This window comes from Topomyia yanbarensis, chromosome 3, assembly GCF_030247195.1.
Source record: "Topomyia yanbarensis strain Yona2022 chromosome 3, ASM3024719v1, whole genome shotgun sequence".
Classification (NCBI taxonomy): domain Eukaryota; kingdom Metazoa; phylum Arthropoda; class Insecta; order Diptera; family Culicidae; genus Topomyia; species Topomyia yanbarensis.
In genome coordinates this window covers 30,829,607-30,856,197 of record NC_080672.1, presented here as the reverse complement: position 1 = coordinate 30,856,197, position 26,591 = coordinate 30,829,607, and the positions used below count along the sequence as shown (strand labels likewise).

The 26,591-nt window shown below is 38.0% G+C and overlaps 2 protein-coding genes and 1 pseudogene across 7 annotated transcripts in view; 1 reads left to right on the top strand and 2 right to left on the bottom strand.

Annotated features, from left to right (window-relative positions):
• The window catches only part of LOC131686697 (uncharacterized), a 1,014,555-nt gene that overhangs the window by 442,747 nt on the left and 545,217 nt on the right, over positions 1 to 26,591 (bottom strand). The window lies entirely within an intron of this gene.
• The window catches only part of LOC131686699 (fasciclin-3-like), a 255,335-nt gene that overhangs the window by 61,365 nt on the left and 167,379 nt on the right, over positions 1 to 26,591 (top strand). The window lies entirely within an intron of this gene.
• LOC131692544 (thioredoxin-like protein 1) lies at positions 3,355 to 15,872 on the bottom strand (annotated as a pseudogene).

Here is a 26,591-nt window from a genome sequence, read left to right as displayed (position 1 = left end):
TAGGATTCTCACTCAATTTACATCCCGCCAAGTGTAATTTCGGTTATTTAATTTCCTTCGGAAATATGGGAAGGGTTTCGATTTGGATATGTGACGTGGCGTGTCGGAGTGTATTCATGATGCACTCCGATATGTATGAAGGCAGAGTAGCGTACAGTATTTGTGTATGCAATAACAATTTTATCTGGCTTTTCGTATTCGAAATTCCTCTCATCAGTAACTAGTACCAACTTCGGGCAAATTGACGATAAATCGAAACTGCCACCAAATTCATGCAAGTGAGGGAATAAACCAGAATAGTGAACTTAACAAGCTCAGAAGATTTGCTTTACTGATAAAAAAGTGAAAACGAACTCTTGTATTTGACATTGGAACCAAACACTTGGTACCAGGCGAAATTTTACTCCAAAAATAGTGAAAAATTGGATTATTACACACTGTGGGCATAAGGGCAGAATACTATTTAAATAGACTTTAATACCAAATATTAATTCAATTTTTTCTTATTTCTTTACAGGTAATTTTTAATTCGGAATTATAAAATGTTTGCATAAGGTAATAACTAAGGATACGGTAATGTACATTAAAACAATCATGTTATAACATTTTTTCATATTTTCAAAATAACAATTCCCCTATGACCTAAGATGTATTGCAATCGCTCTAAATGCCATAGCAAATATTGTAGGTTTAAAATAGTGGAACAAGGGATTAAATAAATTTAATCAACTGGTTCGGAATGAGTGCAATATTTTAATCCACCATGAATGGAATATTTTTGTTATCACAATATTCGAAAAATATGAGGATTGAAAACCACCGTGAATTAAAACTTCATTAAGCTAGAAACTGCAGCAGTACTTCGATTCGAAACCATCACATTTTTAGACATTTGGAACTGGAACTAATTAAATTTATTCATTTGTATTTCATCGAACAACCGAACACAGTTAATTTTAAAAATTCGACCGACAATTTTTTTTTATTCTTGTAATAACTGGTACTTTTAGGTTACTCTTAACTTGTTATTCTAGATATAAAGTACATACAGTAAGCATCTGTAACAAAGAATAGTTACTGTAAAATGAAACACAAGAAAAGCTATAAACGCTATTACTTCTGAGAGGATTGTGTCGATCGAGCTGAATAAAGCATTAGACCAAGATTGGACCTCTGTTGATGGATGGTGGAAAATGCCGTTTTAAGGGGAAGGTTATCTCCCAAGTAACAAAATTAATTGGCGCGCTTGGCAAAGTGTTCAAGAATCATTCCTTAACACCCAATTCAACACAAAACCAAATATTCTTTAAAACTTTTGCAAAACAGTCACAAATCACACATAGAACGTAAGAGACACATACTTCAAAAGGTACTTAAAAACTTTTGTTTGGATTAAATGAAATAAAAACATATGGTTCAAATGGTACATTTGGTCGAATTATATGCTAGTTTTGCCCAAATTGTGTTTAAGTTAAAACAAATTCGATCCGCTTTGCACAAATTGTCTTAAAATTTCGAAAATTGTACCAGCCTGATCAAATAATCCAATTGTTAACAAATTGTGATTTTGTGAAATTTTGCCTCAATCTTTTACACATAGGAAAGATTTACTCAAATGGGCTCTACTAAACGAACTAAAATAAATTCGAGTAAATCCTTTCTTGAACATATTTTTCATATCTGACAGATTCGAAATATGCAAAAATTAAAATTTAATTTTTTTTTGAATTTTGCGTGGCTAGACCCCCTGAAGGGAAATTTAATTTAAAAAATCTGAAAGGTTTGTGAGGCTATATCTAGGGGCTAAAGAATATTTTAAGAGCTTTGGTTTATTAAAAAGAAAGAAAAATATATGTCCCGATTCGGTCAATGTCACCGTTTCATCAGCCTAAAATTCATCAAGGGGCTAATAAAAACGAGTCTTCACTGTATTGACAAAAGCGGATCGAAATTTGGTATAATCAATATGAAATTTTAAATTTTGTGACATTTTTAACAAGTTCAGTTAAGCAGCTGTGGTTAAATCAAATTTTGGTCTAATTGGTTAAGGTTTTAATATTTGGAGAAATTGAGATTTGACCAATTTCCGTCAAAATTGGCTAAGATGAAGATTTTATGGTTAAAATGTGAACACATTGTCCTTACAGTTTGATTCGAGTTGCTCAAATTTCGCTAAAATTTGGACAAATTGAGATTTACTTAAGTTCGGCTCAATTTTGATAACTTGGAACAATAAAGATCTTATTGGGTTCAAGTGGCAGGTTCAAAGTGGTCCAACGATTTTCAAAATAATCAATTCATGAATTTTGGTTGTATTGCTCTTAAATTATGGTCAAAACATATAACTACTTTTAGACTGACTTTAAATTATGATCTATTGTTGTCTATATCATATCTTGAAAAGTTTTACCACAAAAAATATTCACAATGGATTTCTTTTCTCTCTTTTCACACGCTCTGTTGCTATTGCGCGTGCTAGAAAAAATCCATAGTGAATATTTTATGTGACGTGTGTCCTGCTGCTGCTTCGTCTGTCGTCTCGTCTGCGAACAGCTTGTACCTCGTAAAATTTAAGTTGAGCTTAATTCAAATTATTGTCAAATCTTGACCAGGCAATGGCCCCATTCGGGTGTGATCATTGTTTAAATATAAACAAATTTTGATCAAATTTAACGAAATATATAACTCTAATTAACGAAACAAGCCGTGTGATATCTGGCGAACTGAAATCTCTCACTGATAGAATATATTCGTAAATCGCCAGGAATTTGTTTCGTACATATGATGAATCGTTCGTAGTTCTATTGAATCATTTTTATTTTTTTTCACGAATTTTTCGTGAATAGCACGAAACGACTTTCGTTGACTTATTACGAAACAGCTTCATTCGGTAAAAACGAATTGTTCGCTGCTATATATGAACATCTTTCTAATATTTACGAGTACTATTCGTCAAACCGTCAACGTCAAAAAAGCCTCAATAGAGATACAATACGTCAACAATTCATCACGACGGTCTCAGTCTGACTGTTTAGTAGCAGTATCTGTGCCCGCCGGTTTCAGGAAGATTTCCTGAACCTCTTTCGTTTCCAGTTGATCCAGAATCCGGAGCTGTACGGATTCAGTTGAGCCATCGCGAACTGCTCGTTGGTTTTGTATGAATAAGATTGAGTTTTTCTCTGCCGGAGCAATATCAAAATAATATGCCATTTTTTCCTGCTCATTATTTTATTGAACAATTTATAAAAAGAACAAGTTAACGCGCATCACAATCTTTAATTTTTTAAATATACGATCAAACATATTCGTCACCGCACCTATCCACCGCCTTCTAACCATCCTTATCCCGGCGGCTCAAACCATCAAGTGACTTTCACCCTTCTTCCCAGCCATCCGCTGGAAGTCATCCATCTTAGTCGTTGCAATCGGTGACCCGATGAAGGCCAAATGATCGATAATGGTCGTCTCGTCACCAGAATGGTTATCCTTCACGAACAGCTGCATATTCTGCACGTTCTGAAATTTAACGAAGTGCAACGGAATCGGCGATCCCGACACAAGATCCTTCTGCCCCAGTACCAGATCCTGCACCGAAACTTGCGATTCGGCCATATCGAAATCGATGGTGCTTGGTTGATTGATAAAGATTCTCACCTTTTTTCGGTCCGTGAGAGGGCGGTGCTTTGAACTTGATGGCACTGATTTTGACCAGCTGATTGAAGGTTATCGAAATGATCAGCTGTTCGTCACAATCGGACACCAGATGACCACCGCTGGAACTGAGCGCATTCACCATCGGGTGGTCGTTCGATTCGTTCAAACATTCGCACTGGTTCTTCTGGATGAAGTCCAACATTCCATGACCGTAATCTTCTCCAGATTCATACAAGCTGGCGACGTAATGTTTCTGTATTTTGGCTTCAAGTCCATTAATGTCTGCACCCTGCATCCTGTCAATCTTTGTTCTGGCTCGGTAGAAAATAAACATTGGCATGGTCGACATGCCCTGGGACGGCGCCGTTTCGGTACATCTGTCGACGTCCACCTTGAGAAACACAGCCTTTGGATATTTCGCCGGAAGCTGATCGAACAAATGCGATATGTTTCGGCACGGTCCACACCAAGCTACGGTAGAATCCACAACGACCAATTTTCCTCCTGCTGCGGCTAGTTCGGTTTGGAAGTGAGCTTCATCGGTGATTGGTTTCTTGTGCTGCTATCGGTTAGATGAAAATTCTAGTTAAAGGGCCACTAGTTTACCCTGAGAAATTAACTACTTAATTAACTTTACTTTTTACTCCTCACAAAATTTAACTAATCGAGAATGACGAGAGATGAACGATGAAAGATGATTACGAAAACTTCTCTTAGATGAACGAAATGAATTCGTGTGACCAACGAGATTGTTCGTAATATACACAAATGTTTATTAAAATAAGCAAAACATTTCGTTTCATTCACGAAAAATAATGTCGTTTTCAACGACAACATTCGTGCAATGTACACTAAATAAGTAAAATTTACGAAAACTTTCGTTCATCAAGCGGCCATTTCTTCACACCACAGTAAAATAGATTTGGCCACATCGATTTTTTTAAATTAATCAAAAAATCGAAGTTGTCAAACATCGATCCCAAAAGATCGACTGAAAACAATAAGAGGCTAACACGAAACACGAAAACTTTTCTAAAATAAACGAAATGAATTCGTGCGACCAACGAAGTCGTTCGTAATATACGCAAACATTTATTGAAACAAACGAATCATTTCGTTTCATTCGTGCCATGTACACTAGATAAGTAAAATTCACTAAAACTTGTGTTCATAAAGCGTCCATTTCATCACACCACAATCTTTCTAGTCCTCAATACAGGTGAGCAGGTTGAAATAAAATCGATTTTGCCAGATCGATTCTTTTAGTTAGTTAAAAAAATCGTTGTCGTCAAACATCGATCCTAAAATATCGATGGCAAAAATAATGAATAAGAAAACTTTCCTAAGATGAACGAAATAAATTCGTGTGAGTAATGAAATCGTTATACACAAACGTTTATAAAAATAAACGAAACATTTCGTTTCATTCAAGAAAATTAGTGTCGTTATCAACGATTACATTCGTGCAGTGTACATTAAACGTAAAATTTACGAAAGCCTTCGTTCACCAAGCGGCCATTCTTTTTCATGAAATGAACGAAACCTACTAGTTACAATGCACGAAAGTACTTCGTTGCAGAAAACAACGAATGAATTCGTGTATTGCATGATCGATTTCATTATATTTACGAAGTTATATTATCAGTGCTCGAAGTATTTGAGCAAACAATAGACCCACTAGGTACCGGCTTCCATATTGTAAGAAGCGACTAACAACAGGAGTCGTCCCTGATTTGAGGTATCACGAAGACGTGACGAAGGCTGATGTTGACTAAAGGGACTAAATGGAATTTTGGCCACGGTCGGAGTATTACGGGCTTTTCCCTTTCTATGGTTAGCGAATCTGTATGAAAATGGATATTCATTTCTTCGCAGACCGCGGGATTGAAGTTATGGGTATGTCCCTGGTTAAGCTTTTCTGATCCGCTGATGGTGATGATAATACAACGTGTTTGGACTCTTTCGGATATTGTACAAAAATGGCGAAAGGCAACATTTCGGGTGCTCTAATCGACAAATTAATTTCCAGTATGAACGTATAGCACATCATAACAGCTCAGTTGTGAAAATAGGCAATACATATTTCTGTTCTAGCAATCTAACGTGATTTCTTTTGTTTTACGGAATCGTACGCGTTGTTCGAATGCACATGTAGATTATTAGTCCCTAAGTTGATAAATAATGGATCGTTGCTTAAATATCTGGTTCATCCTCGATCGTTCTTGTCGAAAGCAAACGAGCTCAGTTTGCTGAACTAGACATACTCCGTCCACCGCATTAAGTAACGGCCCATTTGAACCCATTTGACTAGTTTCGATACTTTAGGTTTTAGTTCATTCCGATCACCTTGTATATTCTTGCTTCAATTTAGTCAGACAGTTTCGACTTTCAGAAAGGCAACACAACCCAGATCCTTAACTTTTTGATTATCTCCAACGTGTCATTGTTTGTTGACTTCCTCTATAGTTCAGTTTCTTGCGTGTCTAACATTTGGAACCGGCACAATATTGCGCTAATTTTACCATCATAATTCGTTCCTTTGAAGGCCATTGTTGAGATTGTATGCGTCTACGGGAAAGTGGATATTCAAGTTTGTCTAAGTGTTCTACAGAATATTTCTCCGTGTAAAATATCATACTCCATCCCTCAAGCTGAGGCCATTTTGAATTACCTTTTCGTGATGATTTGTGGTGATTCCATCACAGTGCAGCCTGCCCAAACACAGTAACTGTTCGCTTCGGATTGGAGCGGTGATCAGTTTTTTTCGTCCGCGTCCCTTATTACCTATTTTTGTTGGGTGATTTGTCAACAGTGCAGTGAGCCACTTTGATTGTGCAACTATTTGTTTGCGCTCTTGTTTTGTTGCAAATAAGTTGCAGTCTTCATTTTATTATTTTTAAAGTTGCACATATTTTTGTTGACAAACTATGGACTTAATCCACGGGGCATTAGGACGTGGGGAGGACGCATGGTCTTGTCCGAGTAGAGTGATGGCACTAGTCATGTATGAGGGTTGAGAATTGACCATTCGCGAAAAGGATCTAAGGCCAGTTACCGATTTTCCTCAATCATATCAGCACAAAGAATTTTTTTCATATCCCTTTCGCGAAAACGATCGATTTTGTTTAGTTATGGCCCCAGCTTTTTCCATTCTTATATTGTTTCTTATATTGTCCTGATTTGTCTTCTGTAGGAATAATGTCTGAATTACGTATATTCAAATATCTTCTGTAGTACTGTCAACTATCTCATGTTTATTTTACTTTTTTAGTATGTTGGCGAATGACCCTGTGCGGTTAAAGTCCAATAAATAAATAATAATAATAATACCTTTTTAGTACTTACTTTGCAAAACTGGTAGCGATCATAACAATAAAAAAATCGCGCGCCTACGTGATTGCTTAGAATCGGCTTTTTAATATTTACCTCGAATCGGCATTCTGTTATACTAATGCTACTGAAATAACTCAGTTTCCATTTTTGTTTTCATATTATTTTTGCAGCTTAATATTAATAACAACCTCTGTTACTACCAAACCATTATACATGAGCAATTTCAACTATCTACAAGAATAGTACCTGTCACAAGAAAAATCAATGCTCCTCGTAGTCGGTTATCCGCAATTCAAGTTGCTTATTTGGCCAATCGTATTAATATGACAAATGATATATTTCGCAAATTCTCGGCAGCTGGCTGCCCAGAGCAAGTATTACATGATGACGCTATCGGTACATTTATTAACAATTCTCCTCTTCCCGTGATGCATGTGGAGAAGCAAAGGATTCCTCGGTCTCTAGCAGCGACATGCATCGGACTAACACTCCTACCTTTCCCAGAAGATCTGCATTCGGACGTAGCTGGTGTCGCTATTGATCAGTATACAGCGATCAATAAAGATTGCACAATGTGGCGCATATCATGTTATGCTCGAGAATGTTGTTCCATTGAGCATTTTGCAATCACAATTGGTTCTGGTCAATAACGGAGTAGCAACCACGGGCGATCGCTTATGCTTATGTTTATATCTCATGTGTATATGAACAGTGTGAAGTATGCTCAGGATAGTTTTGGTTGAAATTGAAAATAAATGAAAATTGATTAAGGATTTCTCCTTCACGTTCAAACAAACCTGTCTCAAATCAGACGCTCTGATGTGAACCCATTATATGATCATTCATCTTTGATCCAAAATTCATATGACATGGTTCCAGCCAGGGTACGAGCAACCTTAGTGACAGTGAAGATGAAAATCGAAGAGTCTCTGCTCTCCGTATGTGAAGCGACTGTTACCAGTATCTGTCCCGGAGCGGCCTGAATAGGATAAAATACGGTGCCTCGTCATCTGTTTCCAAGATGACAGCCCCATCACGAAGCTAGGTATGGCCGAATAGGCAACTAATCAATCCCGAAAAACGTACATCTACATTAATTATTGACCAAATTTCGACCGACTCTGAACAAAATGTGGCCAAAAGTCGACCAATTTTATTCAAAATCTCTTCAGTTTATAGTCGATAAATAATTTATTTGCCAAATTATTCTGTGGATGTTATCGGCTAAAACTCATCTGAGTTTGATTTTACAACGCCAAATACTACCAAAAAATTGGAGCTTCCATCGAAACTGCAATTTTGCTTAATTTTATGGAGCTACTTCGAGAGTATTGCTTCTAATTTTTGCGAATTACTTTAAATTTTTTAGATTTTTTTCTAAATTTCGTTTAAAAATCAAACATTTTAAATTTAAAATTAAAAAATTATCGATTTTATTCGTGAAGCATTTCTTTGTATGACGGATATACTAGCAATTTCACACGCTCGTCGTTTGGTCCCCTTCCCAGCGACATCATACCACCACGGACCCCATTCAGAACCCGACCCAACCCAGGGTTCAAGAGAAAACGGCATATAGCGGTTCGTACCTTGGTACCCGGCTGAATTTTGATAAAACTAAGATACGATTTAGGTACATTATATTCAATTTGGTTATTTATGGTTATGAATATTTTTGATAGATTTCCTCAAAATGCGAGGATATCATTGTAGTTCTACTGCAAAAAAAATAAAATGAATTTTGGAATTCAATTTATCCACAGTAAAATCAAAACCTTAGTTCACAGACGAACGACAAACGCAAAGACACACAGTGTTTTCTATTTTGTTAATTATACATGATTTACGTAGACATAAATTGTACCGCTCATATTTATAGACTCGAGTAATTTCGATGTTTCACTTTGAAAGAAATTTGGAACCAGACGTTTATTGATTAGCTAAATAGGAAAATTGTACTTAGCTCAGTCGACTTTCTATTCCTTCTCGAGTTGATCACAGTAAATGAGTACAGAAAACGTCTGTCGAATTCTATAACAAAGAATACACCGCAACAACAAGCTAAGTTGGAAGCGAGTTGAAAGTTTGTCCACATTTGTCGTACCAGTCGGGCTCTACAATATTGATGTAGCTGAGGATATACATCGCTAGATGCCTTTCGAAGTATCGCTGTCTTGGAAAAAAATATTACCACATAATGATAGGAAGCAGTAATCTGAATAAATTGACTCAAGTGGCACTTTTAACATATTATTTGGAGATTTTTACTTTGCCATGTCGTCTCATCATTTTCTTAGATGAGAAAAAAAGGGAAATGTAAAATAATAACTCAATAGAATCACAGCAAAAGACAGTAAACAGCCAAGATTCTAATTTTGATCTTGGATCTGCCGAACTGTGTGTTGATTATCGGAGCCAAAATAAAAAATTTTATCGCTGATTCCCTGTTGAAGATCCGATTATTCGCTACACAAAATTGCGAAGATTTCTGCTTGGAAGACTGTGCAGTATCTACCATGCGAATGGGATTCGCTTAATTTCATTTCACGACAGTAAACATCAGCACCGACCCGGCTTTCCAACAAAGAACCGTCAGTGTAATAAATTACTCAAGTTGACGCTCCAAATTTTAAAATGAAAACTACATGTGAGTGTTAGGTCACTGAGAGCAAGTATATACTCAACCTAAGTAACCATTTGGGACCACAATCTTGTGTCGCTAGTTGCGCGATCTATTGGGTTACTGCTTTAGAATCCAATAATTTTTAAATGGTATACTCAAGAAAGTGCTTCTTGTTTCAGGAACACTAATAGTGGTTTCATGTTCACGACAACACTTATTGTCTCTAGATCAACAACAGATGTCCTAAACGCAACAGTCGTCGCCATTAGGACCATCCACTGAAGATGGTTTAACTTTGACTGGATTATTGTGACTTCTACCATCTGCCACTACACAACGTACCCATGTGTCAGTTTCTTCAACGAGCCAACAGTGACAAGATACCATAAATATGGTGACAGCACATCATTTTGAAAACGTCCGTAGACACTCAGTATTCTTATCTTTACTTGTCTTGACGCTGAAAAAGATGTCGGTCGCTAAGCATTGCGTGTATCCAGTTCGAGATATATAAAGTTACTCTATGACTTCGTGCTGCTTCCAAAATGTATTCGAAAGACACGTTGTCAAAAGTACCTTCAATATAAAGACAATCTCTCAAACTTGATTGCTTTTGTAAAAATGAGTAACAGGGTGGTAGACGACTTTCCCCTCTAAAAAACATGTTACATTGCATGCAGCGAGTCCACATCCAAGCTAACATCCCGAATGTAGTGGTCGATTAAACGTTCCACTGGTTTAAAAAGGAAGGAGGTCAAACTGATCGGTCTAAGGACCTTTGTCCTCTTATCGGTAGCGCGGTTACCTTTGGGAATGAATTTTACAATAATTTCCCACCAGTGGAAGGTATCCTATTGCAAGACTACAAGTAAGATTTTTTTTTTTCAAAATGTGCACGAAACGTTCATATCCTTGTGGAATCAAAATTGGAATGATTTTCTCCCGGAAGCTTATTAGGAACAAAATTGCAAGTGCTTTCTGAGGTGAAAAATCTGTGGTCATGTGTCATGGTGAAGAAAAGTAAAGCCGTTAGTCACGGTCCATTTGTTGACGGAACGATATCTAGGGTCCAGATAGTGCAGTCACCTCTCTGGCGTCGGTGATTGGTACGCAGCGCTGACAGAGATCGATAGAAAATGCACAAAAAAAAACTTTCAAGAACCCATTTGATCGATTTGGTGGTCACAATTCTACGAGCAAAAGCCCGAGAGTTCGAAGTACCTGAACTTGTTTCAGCTGAATGATATTGCTCTAGGCATTGCTAGATTTCTTGTTTTTAGTAATTAAGATGATATTGGACGATACCTTAGCTAATCTGAGTCTGAAGTTTTGCCTATATTTACAATACTACAACTTTAAAAAATAGTGCATGTTGGTTCTTGTGTACGCGTTCCTTTATTTCGTGTGTATTTCTTTTTCTTTGAAAGGAATCATTTGAAGACTCGTCATCAAATTTCGATCGTATTTGAAAGCAGTATTAGATAGGATTTTTTGTTGTACCCAACGGGGAAAACAGATTGAAATGGTGAGTTAAGTGAAAGCAATTATGTGAAAAAATCCCCCAGAATCAGAATTTGAACCTGCAACCCTTGGGACTCCGGGCCACTGCACAAACGCTTATGCTATCTCTGGGATGTGACGACGTCCCAGAAGGAACACATGATTATCGGATTGGCGACAGTGATCGTACCCTGTGTCTATAGCGAGATCATTAGATACCAAGGCGTCTGGTGTCTAATTTAGTTATCGTAATTCGGTGGGTGACAGATCTAATGAAGACTGTCGATTTCTGGTTCCTTGCCCAGTGAACAGAGATATGAAGGGTTTTTGGCCCAAGTGCCAATACCTTATTTATAACTTTTTGGTGGTGGTGAGTTAAGCGAAAGCAATTATGCGAAAAAATCTCCCCAGGGGCAGGATTTGAACCTGCAGCCCTTAGCACTCTGACCTAATGCACAAATCCTTATTCTTCTTTAAAAGGGAAGTGAAGACTCGTCTTCAAATTTCGTTCGCATTTGGGAACAGTTTTTGATAATTGTAAACACAAAGTTGCATCTTGAAGGGTAACATAGTTTTTGTTCCTTCCAAGATCGTTTTTGATTGCATTTAACTAACGTTTTATTTATTAGTTCGTAAGTTCCACTAGCATTCTTTAATTCTTAAAACTAACCAATTCCGTTTGAAGCTGGTTTAGTTGTTTTAATACTTTCATCCATAACCCGAACTTGGTGTTCTAGTTTAATTAATATTTGTTCAATAGACAATGAGATGATTCAAATAGTTGCAGCAGAAGGACACAAATCGTTTACTAACGTGGAGAACATGCCAACTCAGCGAATATAGCTACTAATTCAACTGACTTGTTCTTTTTGATAACATTAACCCTTAAATGCGCAATGTTGTTTTAAAACAAATTTGCGAAAAACTTCTCAAAATTATCATAGCAACGTATTAACGCTCTGAGACAATTTTCAGAAAATTTGAAAAAAAAAATAATTTGCGCCTTTAAGGGTTAATTCTAAAAAAATAAAGGTAATGAACTCGAAGGAGATTTCGCAACACATGGGCCATAAATCAACGACAGCCGAATCAAACTCAATCACCATCACCTCAACTGACACAATCATTGGCGCATTTCATCGGTACTTGAAAACGAACCGATCGCTCTACTCCACCAGTTGACAGCTCAGGAAGCAATTACCCTAATCAATCACACACACCCGGCAACGATTTACTACCCGAGCGGAGAAAACTTCAAATCAAACTAATTATATTGATCACTCTCGATACCATTCCCGTTGCCCACCACTCCCCGCTTCCATTGGAACGTATCTCAATCATCACCACACGAAACGAAATGACTTTTCCACATGTGATCGCATGTCCCGGCTGCTGCTGCTGCAGAATCAAGTAATCCGAATGGTGGTGAGTCCACCGGTATGGGATGAAACCTTCCGAAATGATTATTTATTTTCTTGACTTTTCCAACAATTGCCATATATTCCACTTCCGTGCACATGACCGCTCGAGTGCTACACACGCGGAGGGAAAGGGTCCTAAATGGATTTTTCGTTGCAGTTTTTATTGATTCAAAAACGTTCGTAATCAGTTTTAGAAGAATAGTTTGTAAACTAAGTCTTTGCAAACTGTCGCGTCAGATGATTTTAGTTTTTGACGTCCAAGCTTTCTGAAACTTTCGTTGGCAGAAGCATTAAAATTATTAAATTCAACCCCAAGTTTTCATTTTCATAAACGAAACCCGATTGACATGTCACCTTTTACCCCATTCCATCACTTTACTCTGTTGCATTTCAGTGTCCGTTGAGCGAATGAACTGGGGAAGAGCGGCAACGTCGATGGACCAGTGCTGGCGGCAGTAGCTAGGTGGCGGTGAAGCAGATATTTCACTTTCATTTTTTCTCCTTTCCCCAGCGGTCGTGGCGGTTGGGGTAGCAACGTTGGCAACGAACGGGCAAAGGCAGAGCTAGCCTCCTATGCTCGTGGGATTTCATGTGTCAGAAAAGATTATTGCTATTATTTTTTCGCAATCCATGTTACAATTTTAGTGTTGCTTTCAACGCGGCCAGGCAGGTGAAATTGGAAGGAAGAAATGGCACTTTTGTTTCCACTACCAGTAAGGGACAGTTTTCAGTTTTCGTTGGTTGATTGGTAATTTTCGATTCGACAGAGCGGTATGAGGTGCACTGATTAGTTTTGATTCGATTCAGTTTTTGGAAACCCAAGTCCAATCAAATCTAGCGGAACACGGGTGCCTGGCGTGCATCGGCACGAGAATGTATCTGGGTGGAGCACTCCCGAAGGTAATTCACCTAATTCAATAGTTCGTAAAAACCCGAATTAACAATCCGTGTTCGGCATGCATCGCTTTGTCTGCTATTTATCTCTCTAGTACCATCACCGGTTACGATTAAGGAGCGGTACTTTGAGCATACCTACATTTGTCCATTTGCGGTGGTTGGTGCGTTGTTCGGTTCCCTGCTTCACAGTTCATCAACAGGAAAAATAGGTCTTGAAAACGAGCTGCGAACACGCGTTTCAGTAGTAATATTACCGAGCGAATGAGACTGCGGTTTACCGTACAACAACAAAAGGTGTGTGCTCTCTAGGCCAAACGTTGCAGTACACGGCGATAGGGCGGGAAATTCCTAAGTAGCTTTGCCTAAGTGCCACTGATATGATTTCCGTGTGTGTATAAATTAGTGCAGCTTTCAGCCAGCGTCGTATTAATTGAATATTTAGAAAGATTGCTTTTAGGAAATCGAATGATATCTCATATCTAAGTGTCGGCAGATGAACGAAACTGTCAGGCCGATTGTTAGAATATTTATTCAAACGACAATGACTGAATGTTTTTCTAGATTAATCGTAATGGAGATCGAAGTACTTGAAGCTTAAGTGCAGTTTGAAATGGTCATTAGCATCAAAGTACTTCCATTTCAAATGTCAGCAGGTGTGAAGAAAAGTAGTCAGCGAAACGACGTGGACTAGGGCACAGTGACGGAATACTGAACAGAATTAACCAAAAAATTGTTTTTTTTATATTCCAATATCAAAATTTCTCACCTCACTTCAAACATCTGTTACCTATTGTTATCCGATTCCAGCGTAACTGGGCTTAGCTAATATTATTCACCTAAAAAAAACAAAGTTCACCGAGATTTCATGCTATTATGCTGCCACCTGGTGAATCGTCAGTAATAGGTTATATAAACATAGGGGAATCGTCAATAGTAGGCTACATACAGAAAAAAAAAATTGACAGCTCTATCACTTCGTTTACGGCAGCCATGGCGAAAGCAGTGAAGGAACTACGTTCGATGGTTTGTAATTACCGCCGTCTCCACCCTGAAGTATTGTGGCGCACTTTGTGTCGGCCGGATACAGCCGATCGCGCACGGTTTGGCGCGAGCGGAAGGTGTAGTCGACGCTAAAACGAAGGAGAGGAATTCCACGAAGATCCGTCCGAAAATCTTTAAAATCGTGACCGACCATCTTAGATTCCAATGAAACTTTACACGTTTCACCGTCATGCAAGACTAAATATTTTCCACAGGTAATAAGATTATTTTGACTCAAGAGCAACTTTTCAAAAGGGCGTAAACGTTTCTACGTGTATGAATTTTAAAATTTTTTGTTCGATTACTTTATTTTATACAGCAAAACTATCTGAGAACGAGTTACAGGGAATGAATACTTCTGTCTGAAAAAATAAATGTTGTGTCATTTTACAAAAAAAAACAAAAAAATATGATAAAAATTTAAATTGCGAAAAAAAACCCATTTTTTTAAATTTTTTATATTTTGTTATCAAAAACCTAAGGAGAAAAGAAACATTTTGAATGTGATTGCATGATGAAGAAAAAGTCGGTAAAAAGTTTTCCTAACAATAACTTCGTACATGTTTTTAAATTTCATACTAATAGACATACAAAATTGTAATTCTATTACAGAATATAATTCTAAGCACCATTTAAAATCAAAATGCATTTAACAAAAATATTCCAAAATGCGATAGTTTTCGAGATATTTGAAATTTTGCACCTTCAAAAACAATTAATTCATGTAATTATGCTCTTTTTAAAAGTTATTCGCGTTACCCCATCAAAAAATGTCAAAAATTTAATGTTTATCGTTTTAAAGACGTAAAAGCAACTTTTTAGTGTATTTGGATCCTGGAGAAGCTTTTAATAAAAAAGTTTTCCTAACAACAACTTTTGACATTTTTTTATAATTCTTACTATTTGCAGTCAAAAATACAATTTTCTTTTTGAATATGATTCTAAACGCCATTTTAAATCGAAATGCTCTTAACAAAAAATTTCTAAAATGTAGTAGTTCTCGAGATATTTTACCTTTTGTTTCAACAACACAATTATTTTGTTTTATTACGACCTTTTAATAAGTTATTCGCGTTTCTCCATCAACAATAATAGGTTTTTCAAAAGGCCCGTAAACTTTCCTGCAACATTCTCTTTGAAATCAAGGCGATATTGTGAAACATTTTAAAGTTACATGAAAATAACCAACATATGATTCAGCTATATAGTTTAATCAACAGACCCCCCGAGCAAATACTCATGGGTTCAGACACCATACAACCCCTTGAAAAGACCATAAATATGGTCCGTGCCAATTTTCACGACCATCAAAAGGTCTCAATACCCCATAAATAAACCGAAATATGGTTTTTATATGGGATTTACCGGCCCATGGCGATGGTGTTTTCATGGGTTGACCCCATTTAAGCACTATCAAAGCACCATGCAGTGGGGGTAAAATTGGACCATGACCATGGGGCTATTATGGGCTTTCCGTTTGCTCAGGCCTATGGTTGAAATATATTTTGGTTGCTTTCATGTAACTTTCAAATGGTTTACAATATCGCCTTGATGTCAAAGAGAAAGTTGCACGAAAGTTTACGGGCCTTTTGAAAAACTTATGAAAAAGTCGTAATAAAACGAAATAATTGTGTTGTTAAAACAAAAGTTAAAATATCTCGAGAACTACTACATTTTAGAAAATTTTCGTTAAGAGCATTTCGATTTAAAATAACGTTTAGAATCATATTCAAAAAGAAAATTGTATTTTTGACTGCAAATAGTAAGAATTATAAAAAAATGTCAAAAGTTGTTGTTAGGAAAACTTTTTTATTAAAAGCTTCTCCAGGATCCAAATACACTAAAAAAGTTGCTTTTGCGTCTTTAAAACGATAAACATTAAATTTTTGACATTTTTTGATGGGGTAACGCGAATAACTTTTAAAAAGCGCATAATTACACGAATTAATTGTTTTTGAAGGTGCAAAATTTCAAATATCTCGAAAACTATCGCATTTTGGAATATTTTTGTTAAATGCATTTTGATTTTAAATAATGCTTAGAATTATATTCTGTAATAAAATTACAATTTTGTATGTCAATTAGTATGAAATTTAAAAACATGTACGAAGTTATTGTTAGAAAAACTTTTTTACCGATTTTTTCTCCATCATGCAATCACAATCAAAATGTTTCTTTTCTCTTTAGGTTTTTGGTAACAAAATATAAAAAATTTAAAAAAATGGGTTTTTTCGCAATTTAAATTTTTATCATATTTTTTGTTTTTTTGAAAAATGACACATTTTTTTCAGTGTATATTTTTTTCGGACAGAAGTATTCATTCCCTGTAACTTGTTCTCAGATAGTTTTGCTGTATAAAGTACAGTAATCGAACAAAAAAATTTTGAAATTCATGCACGTAGAAACGTTTACGCCCTTTTGAAAAATTACTCTTGTATCAAAATATTCCAATTGCCAGAGAATATCATGGAGATTCATACAGCGAACACACCTGCAAAGTTTCGTTCGAATCGACGATGGTCATATTTTGCGGTCGGCCGGTTTCTCATGGAATCCCTCAGGACGGCAGGCAAGGTTACTGCATCCTTTCACGTCTTGAACCGGAAGGCTGGTGCGACCGTATTTGTATTTGACCGACATGAATATCGTCATTTTTTTCTTCTAGTTTATCTGACATGACTCAATGCGTTAGTAGAACTGAGCCGTGGATCTTTCGCGTTTTTACCAGAAGCAAAAATAAAAAAGTAACAAAGTTACTGCCTGCCCGTCGAGTCTTATTGACGCAGCTTGCTGCTGCGTGTTGAGATCCTCTTTCTTGGTGGTGATGCATTAGTTGCGTTATCCTCTGCAACTTGGGGGGTCAGTCCGTCTGCTTCTCTCGTTTTGTCGTTCGTGTCCATGTCGTCCTCAGTACTGCTTTCATGCTGTTCATTGTCGGAAGTTCTGGTTTGGGTACGGGGTTGCTGTTGTAAATCCGTCTTCATCGGCATTTGTTTCTTTATTTGTGGTGTTGGCTTAGAGGCATTTGATGCAATCATTGTTTTGTCGCTCTTGGTCAAAGAAGTTGGTTTACTGCTACTGGGGACGATCATTATAGATTAAGTGTTTGTTACTGCCCGATCTGCAGTCGTTAGTTTAGCAAGCGGTTGTGGTTTGGCGTACGACAACTGTGTATCGATCTTGCCTGTAATAGATGAAATTTCACAGAATGGGTGCGTAGAAATTTGTCCTAGATACGTGATAAATGTTCGCTGACTATTTGTGACACCTTGGAATGCATTGCATTGCATTGCATGGTCAGGTATGAAGAGATAGGTTTTGTCGGACGCATTCTCACCACACGCACGCCATTGCGAAGACTCGGGAAGAAGCTCCTCCAAGTATCTTCCTCGTCGGTATCCACTTCTCTGTATTTTGACATGAGTTGTTTGATAGCGGCGGGATTAGTACGCGGCGCCAGGTCATGTAGCGTAACTTCAATAGTGTCATTGTCTATGTATGTTGGGATACTGTATAAAATGTCATTACATTTGAGAACGTGTTTGAAATTATTCTGCGTAGCAAATGATTCTGCTTGGTTAATGTTTTTGAACACAATCAGTATCTCATGACGTAGATGGTGGAATTACACAGCATTAACTTCTGCTATGTTGAGATTCATGTTAACCTTTAACAATTGCTCCACTTCACGAATCGAAGGTCTTACCGAACATATCGAATAGTCAACAGCAACACAGTACGACCGAATCGGGGAATAAACTAACTTTGCATCGTCACTCATTGTTTGTTCACGTTTTACACACTAGGGGACGATCCATAAATGGCGTAGAGTTTTTTGAGTTATTTTTTACAGCCCCCTCCCCCATCGCAGTATTTTGTCACAAACCTCTAAATACCCCCTCCCCCTGGTAATTACGTAGCTTGACGGTAATTCTCCCTCCCCCCACTTGTCAGCGTAAAATTTAAAAAAAAATAAAAAACTTTGTTAGTTATTCCCATTTAAAAAAGCTACGTAGCATGGCATGAGCCCCTACCCCCCTGTCGTCACACATCATCACAAAATACAAAACTCCCCCTCCCCCATATATTGCTACGTCATTTATGGATGATCCCTAGGTAGAAGGAACGAAATTTGGCTTTGACTAACAGACAAAGCGGCACATGGGTAGATTTGATTGCATGTCCTGCTATTACAGCCGAGCGATTTTTAGCTTCTGAACATGATTTTTTTTTTCAATTTGTTTATTTGATAAGGCACGTATGCGTTAGCTTAAAGGTGCCATTTTTTCATTGTTTTACATTTTGAATTTCTTAAAACTAGGGGGTTACACATTTCAATATTATTTTGTTTTATATAATGAAACTGAAAAAAAAATTTACAGCTAACTAATACATATGAAAGAGGGTATAATATAATATTCGTAAGATTTGGGAGACGGGTCATTTTGTGTGTTCTTTGTATAGTAATTCACTTTATGATTTTTAGAAGGGAGATTGTAGGAGAAATTAATTATTAACTAAGCGGAACATTTTACAAGCTTATTAACTAGAGATAACTAGAGAGAGTGGTTCAAGATTAAGGGGAATTAATTAGGGCTATTTTAAAGTAGTGGTACTGTTGTGCATTTCTTAACGAGATTAAATATTGATCAACTAAAACTAGAAGATAGGGGGGCACATAAGTTTTGGGAAGATATTCAAGGGAATAAGGGGGTGAAGTCATACATCTGTGTATCAGAGACATGGGAGAGAGGGTGGACAAGGCTGAACGGGGGGATATAAACTTTCAGTTTCCGGCATCAGGAATCAACGGCCAGAATTACAGATTCGAACGGATGCATCAAGTATTGGGACGCCGGGCGGATTTCCTCGAGTCGGCAGGGGTTCCTCCAGACGATTTCGTAGTACGGCTCAGATACGGATCGGAAACACACCGCGTCGCGCGTGTGATATTGTACTGTAGATCTCGTGTTGTTGGTTCATTCGACAGATGTTTTGTCTCGTCTTGGAGTCGTATCAAACCATCGTTGGGGTACGTTAGGCGGAAGAGGGCACTTCTGGGAATGATAAGAGAAAAGATAGGGGCATTTAAATTTGGATATTGATGGTTTTGAGGAACGTGTACATAAGGGACATGTAGAGAATATCGCGGCTTGCTAGTACATCTCGAACCGGGACATTGGGTGATCTTCCTCGGGCCCGAAGGGAATCGAATAGTTGAGATCTGGCAGACTTCTGAACATGATGAAACGGAAGTCGAGGCCGGCCGTGTCGGAAGCGTGAGAGACAACCCAAACGCAGCGGTTGAAGGTGCTTGTGAAGGATATCTTCACTGCGAACCGTAGCTTGGTTGTAATCATGGACGCTCGACGGTTGTGACTGGCAGACGATCGGCTTTTTTTCGTACGACGGAAAGGAGGTGAGCAGCGACGAACAATACAGCTTCCACATGAAGTTCGCAAAGAAGATCCTCTTCTGGCTGACAATCACTAAGGAGGGGATGTCGTAGCTGGTTCTTCTTCGCAACTTTCGATCAACGAGTAGGTTTACATCACGAAGCTCTAACCGCAAATAACGGCATTCATTAAGGACACCATCCGAAGGACGATGTCGTGTTCGGACCAGATCTGGCCTCGACATATTACGCGAATCGGTCGCTGGAAGTGATGTAGCGTTTGGAGATCCCAGTCGTACCTAAGAAAGCCAACCCCCGCAGTTGAAAATTTCTGGGCAAACCTGAAGCGGAGATATATTAGAGACAATGCGAAATCTGAAAAAGAACTGATAAAACGGCCACCAGACAGTTGAAGAATATGCCAACATCTATCTATTCGACAACCTTAGCCTTTTACGACCACCTGTCGCATTGACGCTCCACAGGAAAAAAGACATTTTTTTGTGAATTCATGAAATTATATCCTTTATCGTCATTTTCCCCATGGATTTAAATAGTGTCTCATTTTTCAAAACCAGCCTTATTTCTTATTTGGTTTTTAGGTGGAGCGAAAGGTTAAAGAAAGGTTGCTTAAAAGAGTATAAAGTAGAATTTTGTTTGTTGGAATTCTATTCGTCCATAACTGGCACCAACTTAGGACCAGTTAGACGCTAAATCCAAATTGGAACCATATTGGTACCGGTTAGAAACTAAATCTAAACAGCCCCACATTTTGTGTGGACCCCCTAACGCAACTGGCCGGTTCCCAGGGGTTTCTTCTTCAGTCTGTTTATTTGATCCAGCACGATGCGTTAGTTTGAAGGATCAATTTCTACTCGAAGGTTGCCATTTGAAATTTTGATGAATTTTTGAAATTTAATAGAACTAAGGAGATGGAGAAAAAAAATTAATTGGTCTATGAATACAGTTTAGTTTTCTTTTTCATTTATTTATAGGAACTGGATTAAAAAGTAGACGTGGTTCAAATTTGCTTTTTGTTAGAACCCGCAAAGATTCTAGTAGGAGGGGTCAGACCGTTTAGTCGCTGTCACATCACTGATGCTCAATGCCATCGTTTTTAATGCAAAAGCTTCATGACTGGGGTAGGGGCTCTTTGAAATAGCCAACGCCGTGCTTCAGCAGATTCACCCATATTAATCTCGAATCGGCGACTACTCCATCAATCTCAACTATGTGCGAGGGTACGTTAATACGATACTCCATCGTAAAGATATTCTCTATAGCAATGTCATTTGCTTTTTTTGGACTGTGGACCACAACTATGAGGCTATTAGAGCAAATTTCTAGAATATAATTTCTGTAAAACCCTCAAGATTATAAGAATACTGTAACGGAAAAAATCGCAAATGGTCCGACCGTGTTCAATGGGTATAATTATTTTGAGTCGTCCAAATAAGTTGGGGTCAGATTTACGTCAATTCAGCTTTTCTGTAAACAATAGGGGAACCCGGGGCTATTCAGACCTACCTGAGCAAATCGCCCTTTTAGGTGGATAGATGTGAAAAAATTTACCGATCGAAGGTCCTAATTGTTAGTTTGAAACCTCAGCTACATTTTGATGCCATAAAAGGTTCACTTCACCATTCTATGACAGCACTAAGCGACGATTTGCAAAACTCTGTTTTTCCATCCTTTTACAATGTAGGGGTAAATCGAATCTCCCTACGGGGCATTTCAGACCGTCAATTTTCTTTATTTTTTTTACAATGGTATTATATTTACCTATGAAATATTTACTAAGGAGTTCCTTAAGAAGCAAAAAAATTGCGTTACAAAAACTTAATCTGGTTAGTCATAGCTGTCGATTGGCGCATTATGTATTTTCTTTGCCGTGGCGTGTGCAATGGTGTGCGCAGCCGCAAGCTGCTGAACGGTGGTTGACGGAATAGGGGGTCCGAATAGCCCATTAAATTAAATTAAATAGGAGCCTCAAACTTTCCAAAACACTTTCGTTTTATTTTTTTCACTTTTATTTGTTGCTATAATCACGGTTTTACCACTATAATGATTTTTGTTTTGAGGATGTCAAAAACATGAAACACGTTGTATCTCCTTTCTACAAAAATCAAAGGATTAAATTCATCTTTCAAAATTAAAGTTTTAGAATAGCGGTTCCACGAATATGTACGACAGTCAGAAAGTTTTGCGACTTTCTGAGAAATCGAGGGGGTCCGAATTACCCCCACTGTCTTTATAGCCCCGGGTTCCCCTATTTGTTTGCACGGAACCGCCCTGTTTGAGGTTAACAGTGCATTAGGAGTACAGTTGAACGAAGGGCTGCAAGATAGCAATCAGGCGTTTCATCGGACACAGGGGGGCATCTGTCAAAACCTCGGCGAAGATAAGTTAAAATCGACGCAATTTTAACGTAACTGCGCTGCCGAAATCATTTCCCACTCTTAGAGGAATTTGGCTATTTCGAATTTTGGTATCAAATGCAGCAACGGTCGTAGCGGAGATCCTAGTATGTACCTGCGTGGTCTAAGTAGAGTTCGTGTAAGGTTTTCTCCAGTCGCACCTATCGTGTCGGCTGCTTGCCTAACATTGCTGACAAAGTTGCCAGTTCGTCCGAAAATTGCTTGTACTGCACTCAACGATAAATTTTGGTTTCAACTTTTGCTAGTTCCACTTGAGTGAGTGTCGTCGCGCTGTTTGGATCTGAATACACGATCCATTGAGCGTCGGGTAAATACAAATCATCGTCACTACGAGACCAATGGCCGCCTCGAGACAGACACGCCCATTTTGTCGCATCATCAGCGACATTCTCTTTCGTCTCGCTCATTCGGCAGACAACGAACTGGCGATAGCTCCGATGGTCCGTATGTATACAGGCCAGCACCGTCTTAAAGTCTGTCTTCTCAACCACCAGTGGGTGCCCCGTGAGGATGCCCAACAAACAAGGAAAGCTGAACAAACCTTTGATGTGAGAGAATAAGCTGAACAAGAACTGTTCAAACCATTATCCAGAAACATTGTTTGATTGGTACCCCGATTACTGCTTTCATCAACTCTAATCATGGGATGAAGTGTTCCTTCAGTGGAGCTATCTTAGCTTTTCAACCGACTAGTGCAAGAGAGATTCCATCCGGAAATATCACCCGAAAGTAGGCGACACACGCATCAGCTTTTTCAGTGTCATCTTGCTCTTCTTGGGACATTATCGTAGTCCTGGGATAGCATAAAAAGTTTGTGCATTGAGCCGGAGTCCCAAGGGTCGCAGGTTCGAATTCTGTCACTGGGGTGAGTTTTTGTTTCACATTGTTGCTTTTGTTTAACTCATCACCAAAAAACTATTGACATCATATCATTCACTGAGTGCTGAGGGAACTACAACTGTGAAATACCAATCTAGCCCAAACAGCCAAACAAGTTCATCCACCGTATCTACTTCCCAATGAAACGCTTTCGGATTCGTTTGATCCAGGCCATCTTCGCTCTCCACAGCTCCTGGATCAGTACCTTTTCGTGGATGAGAAAAAAAAACCAACAATCCGACCTGATCGAATCGCTAGAAGAATCCTGGTAAACGTGAAAACATCTTCGACCGGCTTCCAGTACATCCCGAGCACGCGTTTAGTAGAGCGGTGGGCGGCGGCACAACGAACCATACGCCAACGGGTAGCAAGCGCTAACCGAGATGATGTATATAGGAGAATCAACGGCTGTTTCTTCAACTATAGCATTATCAATGTGCACTACCCGCTTCAATATTCGTATTCGGCTTTCTGTCCTTCTAAAATGGGCAAAATTATGACGTAGTGATTTAAATTGTAAATTAAATGGTACGTTTGTGTACGTTATGCAATATTTATTCGTTGGCTCTAGATACTAGCAGAGTTTCACGATATCATGACTCAATTTGGTAGAGGGTGATTATTTGATATTGAACACCCCTAAGGTAGTCTCGATCATTCCGTTCCGCTTTCCCACTTGAATTTTTCTACCTGTCCCATAGTTTCTCTCATCGGGAAGCTTCTCCAGAGCGAATCATTTGATATTTTTAACCAGCGGGCTCCAAAAATTGTGACAAATCGTGACGTGTGTGACGTACTAAGAATCGTATTTTTTTTGTCGAATGTTTGCTTTAAAAAAACTGAATTTAGTTCACTTTCAAAGCCTTTACTTATTGGAACAATTTCTTAGCTAATTATATAATATTTCACACAAAAATTTTTTGAATGCTTCGAAAATTTTATTTTTGAAAAACTTTCGTTAAAAACAGCAATAAACAAATCATACTGAAACCAAAAGTTCATCAATCAATCATAATTCATAAACCTTTATTACAATATTCAGTACAGCTACTATCTAAATTATATCACTATCAAACCCTAAAACAATTTCCCCATTCGCCGGCATCAGGGACAAGAATTACAAAGAAAAACCTCGGCAAATAATTTTTAGCGCACGCGGAAAGAAACGCAAAAAATGCCCCTTTCAAAAGTCCGAATATATAAACATCGCAGGACAAAAAAAGTGAACCTCTCCAGAAGAAAGAGAAGAAAGCAAGCGTACACACCGACAAAATATAGCTGCAAGTAAATTGTTTTGCGGTAATAAATTATTCACACTGCCCTCCGAGCAAGCCGAACGGGGCGAGACGGTGGTTACTTTGAAACATTGTAATCGTAGAATAAAAGCCTGACGAATGTGGGCACCGTTTCCTACGTTTCCGACGTAGGAAAAGATACACAGTCACTATTTGATACGTTAAAGTAAGGATTAACGTTTCTAACTGGGGCTCTTCAGTACGCGGCAATCAATTTGGCAGCTATAAAGACAGTAAATCCAAATAAGGATGATGTCCCGCAAGCAGACAACGAGGTTTCGGGTCGTAATCCAATTCGAAAATCTAACTTTGTATGATGTTTCTGAATTAGGCGCACTGTGGAACAAACGGCAATATACTAGCAAACAATATAGCATATAAACCACTATCACGCCGCTAGGTGGATAGATTGCAAAACTGCCCACTGCCCAGCCAATTGTGACCGCTCTAGTTCAGAAAAAATAAAAACCACATTGTCGCTGTGCTTTGTCATAAATATATACAAGCAATGACAAAAGAAATACGCGTTTGAAATAGTAGAAGCGTACCCGAATAAAAATATCCTTCAACTGAAGGGGACCAAGTTAACCTTAGCTTTATTTTGGGTTCTTGTTTTTATAGCACGTTTTTCCAAGAAAATCAACTTTTCTATTTATTTTTAAATTTCCACTGAATTACTTAATAAAATTCAAAATATATATCAGAAAGTTGAATAAAGATTTTGTTACCTTTAAATAGAAAGTTCAATCGGAGCTTGCTAAATAGTAAAAAAAAATTAAAAAAACTTCAAAAATCGAAACGCAATTTTCAAAATCATGAATTTGACCAGATAGAAACTACACAAGACCGGACATGACATGACATGGCATGACATGAGAAGGTATGATAAAATATGGTGAGAAAACTGATGTAAAATGCCCAGAAGAATGTCTGACGCAAATAAAACGCATTTGGGTGTCGAGATAGATACCCCTAGTCATTCAAAATAAAAAAAGTTCGCAAAGGATTTGAATCCATAATCATTTGTTGAAAATTGACGACTGCATAAAACGATTGATCCAAATTTATTCTCGAGTTGCTAATTGAATTTTTCAAGGATGCGGACCGATATCCCAGAATAAGTTTTGAATTTTCTACCACTTGGCACATGAATCTATTCTACATGGTATATCGCTGTATGCATGAAACAAATTTCAGTTTAGATATATAGGATTTACATCAATTCGGCAAAAAGTTATATTTTTTGCCTAATTTCCGAATAATCAGTAATTTACAAATCTTTCTTTGTTTCCTTTCAAGTTTTTCACCAACCATAGGCTAAACGGTTATTTTTTGGAAAAAAACAAAAACTTTATCCGGGAAATTAAACACAAACCACAGACAAGAGCTAGGGTGCTCGATTTACGATTTACGACGTACGACAATTCTTACCTGGGTTGGAAAATTCTCCCCCCTATTCGGACAGGGGTGATGGCGAAGCTTCGCTTCGGGGAATTCCGCGTTAGTCATTTTCGTACTGTTCCACTTTTGGGAAACCTCTTTTTTGCGATTCTATTCGTTAGTGGCTATGCACCACAAAAGAGTTTTTTTTTCTTTTTTGCCATTTCCATTTCGTCTGTCCGGGAAAAAAAGAAACCGTCCAGCAAACAGTAAATCTCGTTGGATTTGAAGCGGAGTGATCAAAAGAGTAATTATTTTTCCAGGTAATTACTCAAAAGTTAGAACTCATCAAGGGCGTAAAGTGAAAACAGTATTAAGCTAAATAGTTGCAAGTGGCAATTAAATTTTTAATTTCAAACCGTCCTTCTCCGTTTAAAAAAAGACAGAGAGAGGGAGAGCTACGAAGGGTTGGATGGCAATAAAGTAAAATAACAGTAATAAATTTTCAAAGCTTCACCTTTCTTTTTTGCCTTAAAACCACATTGACTATTTTTTGCACTTGCCAGCTTATGACCGATGGTGGTTGCCATCATTGGAGACGCTTAGTGCCAGCATGGATCAAGTTCATTATTTTTGATGGTCCTATTAGCCGTATAAGGACATATTTTTTTCACATCCAAATTAAGAAAATCTCAAGTGAAAGCCTCTAATTAAACATTGGAAAATATTTTTGTC